Below are 6,653 nucleotides of genomic sequence, written 5' to 3'. Positions count from 1 at the left end.
GTTTCCACTCTTTTGCCGTTGCCAATGACAATCTGCTATTTTTAGGATATATTAGTATTATTAGAATGTATTATTAGTATATCTGAAGTAGAAATGTAATGTAATATATGTTGATGATTTAAATAAACATTAAATGTAATGTAATACAGTATATGTTGACGATTCAAATAAACGAAATGTAATTGTGTAGATGCCGAGGTGGCGGGACGAAAAGAGGTTGTAAAAAACAAACGGAGCGAGAGTAGCTCGTAGAAGTGTTTAGTGATCTTAATTAATAAAGAATTATTCGTATCATATAATCTGGCAAGTTAAGTCATTTATAATGCATCATGGCTTCTAAAAAAAAAAAAAAAAAAGGTGATTTCAATTGAAACAAAGCAAGAAATCATCAGGAGTGAAAGTTGACAAAAACTTTCTTGTCGAATGGGGAGAGGTTCAGGAGTTTACCAACACTCATTATCCAAACAGAGCTGAGGCCAACAGGATCAATGATCTCTACGATGACACCTTTGTCCGTCATTTCCGACAGGTGTTAAAGAAGAAAGAGAAACAGACCACCTTGGTCATGTTTTTCAAGAAGCCAGCGGGCAAAAAACAAAGGATGGAACAAGAGAAGTTGACCCTGCAAGTTCCGGTAGCCTCTCCTGAATCTGACTCCGATTAAAAAACAATAAAAAAAGACCCTCTGTAATGTGTAAAAAGTCTGTATCTGTATGAATGTGTAAAGAAAGTGTTCTTCCACCTCCTCCTCACAACATCTGACTACTTGGCGTAATTGGTGTCTGCTCCATTTTCATTTTTTATGGTACAGTACGGTTATTTTATGCTGCGGAACGAATTATATGTTTTAACATATATTTCTATGGGAAAATGCGTTTCGTATAACGGACGTTTCACTTAACGGACGTCCACCTGGAACGGATAAGTAGTTGTACGAGGCACCACTGTATTTCTAAACTTCAGTTTATTTTAGAATTTAAAATATTTAATGGTAAACCAGAGCTTTGTATGGAGATTATTCACTAATATACAAGATGGCCATACGTTTGTGCGAGAATCCACCACTGTCATTACGAAACGCAGGGATTGAAAAATGAAAATAAGCATCTTTTCTCATTTCAATAAAACATAAGAACAGTTTGGCTAAAATAAAGAAATACTGTATTTAAGTGGAGTTGCTAGACGTTCTTTATTTCAAAAGAATGTTTGAGATAAAGGACGTCTGGCAACTGTACCTAAATACATGCAGCAATATGTCGGATATGGAGGTACAGAGGCACTACATGCCAAACTGCGACAATTTGCCGACAGATGTGGCGACTGTCACTCTAGATTCGTCACACTTGTAGATGGTCGAAGCTTGCATCCCATAAACTCTTAGGGATCCGGCAAACTAAGGAAGTGTGACAACGTGACGCACATATTCCTAGGAAGTTTTACTCTTAGGATAAGCAGGTACCGCTGGCTCGTACAGTGATTAGTCAAAACGTATCATAACCAATCTCCGTGATCTATGTTATTCATCCGAATTTTATCGTTATTTTTAGATTTGTCGTTGATCATACGAAATTAGACGATTATTGTTAGCGCATATTGTAATATTTTACTATACAATAGTATACATCGATGTTTTGTGCTTAAATTTTTTGTATAGCGGAAGTTCGTCCAATACCGGACCCTTTCCAGTTCCGGACAAAGTAAAGTCCTTCTAATGACAGATAGGTACCGGTTGTCGCCATGACAGTTTAATTAATTAATAAGTAAGACGTGCAAGCCAACAAGTTCTGACTTGGAGTTAGGTCAATCTGAAAGAAGATATTGGTGTTTGAAAGTACAATACATTCCGTGTTGCGTCCGTGCAGTGTTTAAGACAAAACTTCAAAATTTTTGAAAACTGCAATGGAAAACCACCGTTGCATTTTTAACATTCTAATATTATATGTGTAACGGAAGCTCTTTTCCATGTCAAAAGGAACCTTGTCAATCTCTTGCGGACATCAGCGAGAGGGAAGCTTCAAGGAACAAACCCTGCCAACAACCTCATATGATATCTCAGGACAAAAGAATCGGAAGATATAAAAGCGCCCAATCTTCTCTCGTAAACCAATCAGCCAGTTGCTGACTGGCCAGTCAATAACAGAGCTGTCGAGAGGAAAGTTGCGGATTTTCCTCTGAGCCTGGAAAAAACTCAGGGATCCATAGTTGTTCCTGTTCACTACAGTCTTAATATTAATTTTAAAAAATACTCGTAAATAAGTTGCAAACAAGTTAATTAAACTTAGTAAACTGTAGAAACAGGAAAAAATATTGAATCTCTTTCAAATCCAAACCGTCAACTGAAATTAAATGATTGTTTCTCATGATGACACAGAAGAACAGTCCACATGTACATAAAAAATTTGGTGTGTCTAGTGATGGTACATTCAAATTATTTACATGATCAGAAATAACTTTTTAATCTAATTGAAAAATCTAATTATACTGAAAACAATAGCATTTAAGGATACTCATAAAAAATAATTCCAAATTTTTTTCTTACAATAAATATTTCTCTTGCTCTTCTAGTCACAGTATAAAGTGCTGAAAGAAGTTTCTCAGAATGGTTCAAAAGTTTCTCACAAGTGTTTATTTCAGTATCTGTCTAATAAAAGTAGGCATATCATGTAATGGCTAACGAATTATTTGTACATGGTATAAAACAAGATAGCTGAATGCAGTGGCGTAGCGTGGGTGTCAGCCGCCCGGGGCAGAGGAAAATTTCGCTGCTCCTTTATTTATATATATCAATTTAAAAGACTAAAATTCAGTTTCGTCGCAGAATAAGTAATGAACAATTTCGTGCTCATTTCAATCGGCCCGAATCGTAAGTGCGACAAAAATATGAAATGAAATGGTCAAATTTTTACAAGATATTATTATTATTATTTATTGTGAAATTTTGCCTCCCCCACTACGCTACGCCACTGGCTGAATGTTTCCTCAATTCTGTATGTTTTAACACTTTTCAATGTGAATTATTTGATTTAAAAAATATACCATTTCCCCATATGGATCTATGTCAATTTTAACAATATTTTACTAGGATATCACGCGACTTTGTCGTATCGCGATAGAATTGAGGCGGAGCTGGAAGGAAAGAAGCGATCCCTGTACCTGTTCAGGCACAGGAGATGCGATCCTTGTACTTCACGGACGCGGGCAGGTGAACTTAGCCCTTGCCACCACAAAGGAGGCTATTCTCGTACCTGCAAGCCACGGAAGACACGATCCCTGCACTAACAATGTCACTGTAATACTTTTTGTATATCGAAAATGAAGTCATGGACTCCTACTTTTACTTCCCTGGCTCTGTTATAGATAACAGGGAAAGTATGACGATCAAAAATTACCTCCTGAAGATTTTTACAATTTTTTACTTCGGGATCTTGAAACGTCGAGAAATGCAGAAACATTGTCGTTTTTTCCTCTATGTACGGATGTTATTGTGTGTGGGAGGGCACGATTTTGTTTACCCTCTTTAAAGCTTGACTCATGTGCTTTTTGTCTAAAATTTCTGAAATTTTTCAGGTTAGTCTGTTTATTAGGGGATTGATGCTATTAAATTTTGGTGGTTAAAAGTCAGGGCATGGGAAGATAAAGGGAGGTTGTCTGTCGTATCTAGAGTAAAGTCGAACTTATCTTAATGACGATCTTACTCGTTATTAGCATTTACAATTTTTTGTAAAACCAACCCTACCCTCAAAATTAAGTTTTTTGCCATTTTATAATAATTTAAAAAATGTAAATAGTTTTTTAATGAAATATCGTAACAGATGGCGCCACAAAAATTTTAAATATTGCCGGGAAAGTTAAGCAATTCATTGCTGGATTTTTTTCATTTAAATGGATCCACATTGCATTTCTGGATTCCTCGTTTCAATTAATGTAAAATGACAAAATTTTATCAAAATCAATCAAAATTTTGAGAATAAACTCGATTGTATAAGTTCATACAAGATGTCCTAGCGACCATGAAACGACTTTATATCTAGAAAAGGGAGCCATAGACCCCATTTTTTTCATTGCATTTTTGGATTCCGCATCGTAATTAATGGAAAATGGCAAAGTTTAATCAAAATCTATCAAACGGTTTTGAGAACGAACACAATTCTGTAAGCTTCATATAAGAAACTTCATTAACGCTCCGCTTCAACTAGATAATTATTTTTGTAAACGTAATAACACAATAAAAAAAATGTAGTATATATGTTAATTTTGAATTTTAAAATGTTCGATGATTACAAAATATAAAATAAAATGCAGAGCAACTTAAAATGACTTATGTTTTTCGTTCAAAGAAAAAGTTTCAATGTATGATTCTTTCCCAAGATTTTGCTAGGTACTTTGCTAAATTATATTTTATAAAAAAAAATCTAGCAACGAGTTGCTTAACTTTCCTGGAAACATTTGGTGGCGCTATCTGTTAAAATACTTTATTTAAAAACTTTTTATATTTTTAACTACAGTAGAGCATCGATTATCCGACTCAATTGGGGACTCGGGTTGGTCGGATAACTGAAAAATCGGAGAACCGAAAAGAATGAAAAAAATACATTAGTATAGTATATTAGTAGCCCGGGACGCCCCCTAGTGGGCGTTGTTTACAAATTTCCATGAAGCACGGTTCCTTTGACTTTTTTGTTCCTATCAATATGCTCTACAGCTCTGTTAAAGTCCCAATGGTAAGATTAGGTGAAGAGGTGGCGACCCCCCAAACTGTAGCCGCCTGTGCGAACAATAAAGGCAAAGGAATTATACCCCTACTCGCGACCCTTCGCGAGATATAGCCTAAGCCCCTGAAATAATAAATTCCTATTACAAATATACTGAATTATTTATATTGTTATATTGACCAAATAATAATTTATTGGCCAAATGAATAATAATAATTTATATTGTTAATTTAAATAATAATTAAAATTGTTAATTTGAATGTTTGAAATATGACACACGATAGGGGCGCCTCTAGTGTCCGTTATCAAACGGTTACGGGACGGACGGACGGACACCCGTTGAATGGGTTATATATATAGATTAGTATATCCCATGTAATTAGTATATTAGTATATCGCTATTAACCTACTTCGCATTGAATTTTCATCGACGTTAAGCCTAACAAATTTTTTTTAAAATAATAATCGTCGCTATTCTATCGTTAAAAATTATTTTAAAATTATTTTATTGCTCACAAAACAACCACTCTTAATTAGAAAATTAAGTCTCGTTTAAATACTGGTCTCCCTTCAATGGTCGAGCCGTGGTTGCCAGCTAAAACACGCAAAAATTTAACAAAAATAATATTAAAATAGCCAAGACAGCCAAATATTGTAGTGCCACATCACTAGCGGACATTTGAAATCTGCCCACTAGAACGGTCGGTTAACCGATGTGACGGTTAATCGGGAGTCGGATAATCGATGATCTACTGCAGTGGTCCCCAACCCTCGGGCCGCGGACCGGTACCGGTCCATGGTACAAATGGTACCGAGCTGCCCAAGGAACATTAAATTATTTCCATTTTATTTACTGTGGTGTGTTTCTCTCGGGTTTCTGCGACTTTTAATGGACGAGTGGTTAACCGGGAGCTGAGAGTCGTCACCTAAAGCCGCACCAATACCGTCCATGCATTTACCAATACTGTGTCTTTGCTTTTAAAAGAATTCGAGCGCTACTTCCCAACCGCAAAAGACCCACAAACTGTAAGGAATGGATCCGCGACCGATTTGCCAACAAACCAGGCGAATCTAGCATGTCTGTGCAAGAAGAAGATCAACTGCTGGAGATTGCAAATGACAGCGGCCTTAAAACTACGTTCGAGACAACAACTCTGGCGGTGTTCTGGATTAAAATCATGGCGGAATACACTGAGATTGCCACCACAGCACTTAAATCCCTATTGCCATTTCCAACATCCTATCTGTGTAAAGTGGGGTTTTCTGCAGTGACAGCAACCAAAACAAAACAACGGAATAAACTGGACATAAGAAACACACTTCGGGTGTCAATGTCTCCTATTACTCCTAGATGGAACCGTCTCGTTGCAAACAAACAAGCTCAGGGTTTTCATTGATTTAACGTTCTAGTGAGTTAAAATGTTAAATTGCTTTATATTCATTTTTTGGTGTAACTGTATTTTATTTTGAAGGCATGTTTAAATACAATTAAATTAAAATTATTAAATCAAAACAATCTAAAATATAAAAAATCAACGTTTCCCCCTCAGCGGCCGCGGTAAAATTATCAAACGTTGATCGATTCGTGGCGATAAAAAGGTTGGGGACCGCTGCTCTACTGTATTATAAAATGGCAAAAAGCTTAATTTTGAGGGTAGGGGATGAGTTTTATAAAAAGTTGTAAATGCTAATAACGAGTAAAATCGTCATTAAGTTCGATCATACTCGAGATACGACACACAACCTGCCTTTATCTCTCATCCCATCGACCTTTAACCACCAAAATTTAATAGTATCGATCCCCCTAATAAACAAAACTCCCTGCAAAATTTCAGAAAGTTTCGACAAAAAACACAGGAGTTAAGCATCAAAGAGGATGAACAAAATAGTGCCCCTCACAAACTAACATCCATACATACAGAAATTATTTCCCCCCGAATT

This window comes from Centruroides sculpturatus, unplaced genomic scaffold (genome assembly GCF_000671375.1).
Source record: "Centruroides sculpturatus isolate CEXI.00-Female unplaced genomic scaffold, Cexi_2.0 scaffold371, whole genome shotgun sequence".
In the NCBI taxonomy this organism is placed as follows: Eukaryota; Metazoa; Arthropoda; class Arachnida; order Scorpiones; family Buthidae; genus Centruroides; species Centruroides sculpturatus.
This window is presented reverse-complemented; position numbering follows the sequence as displayed.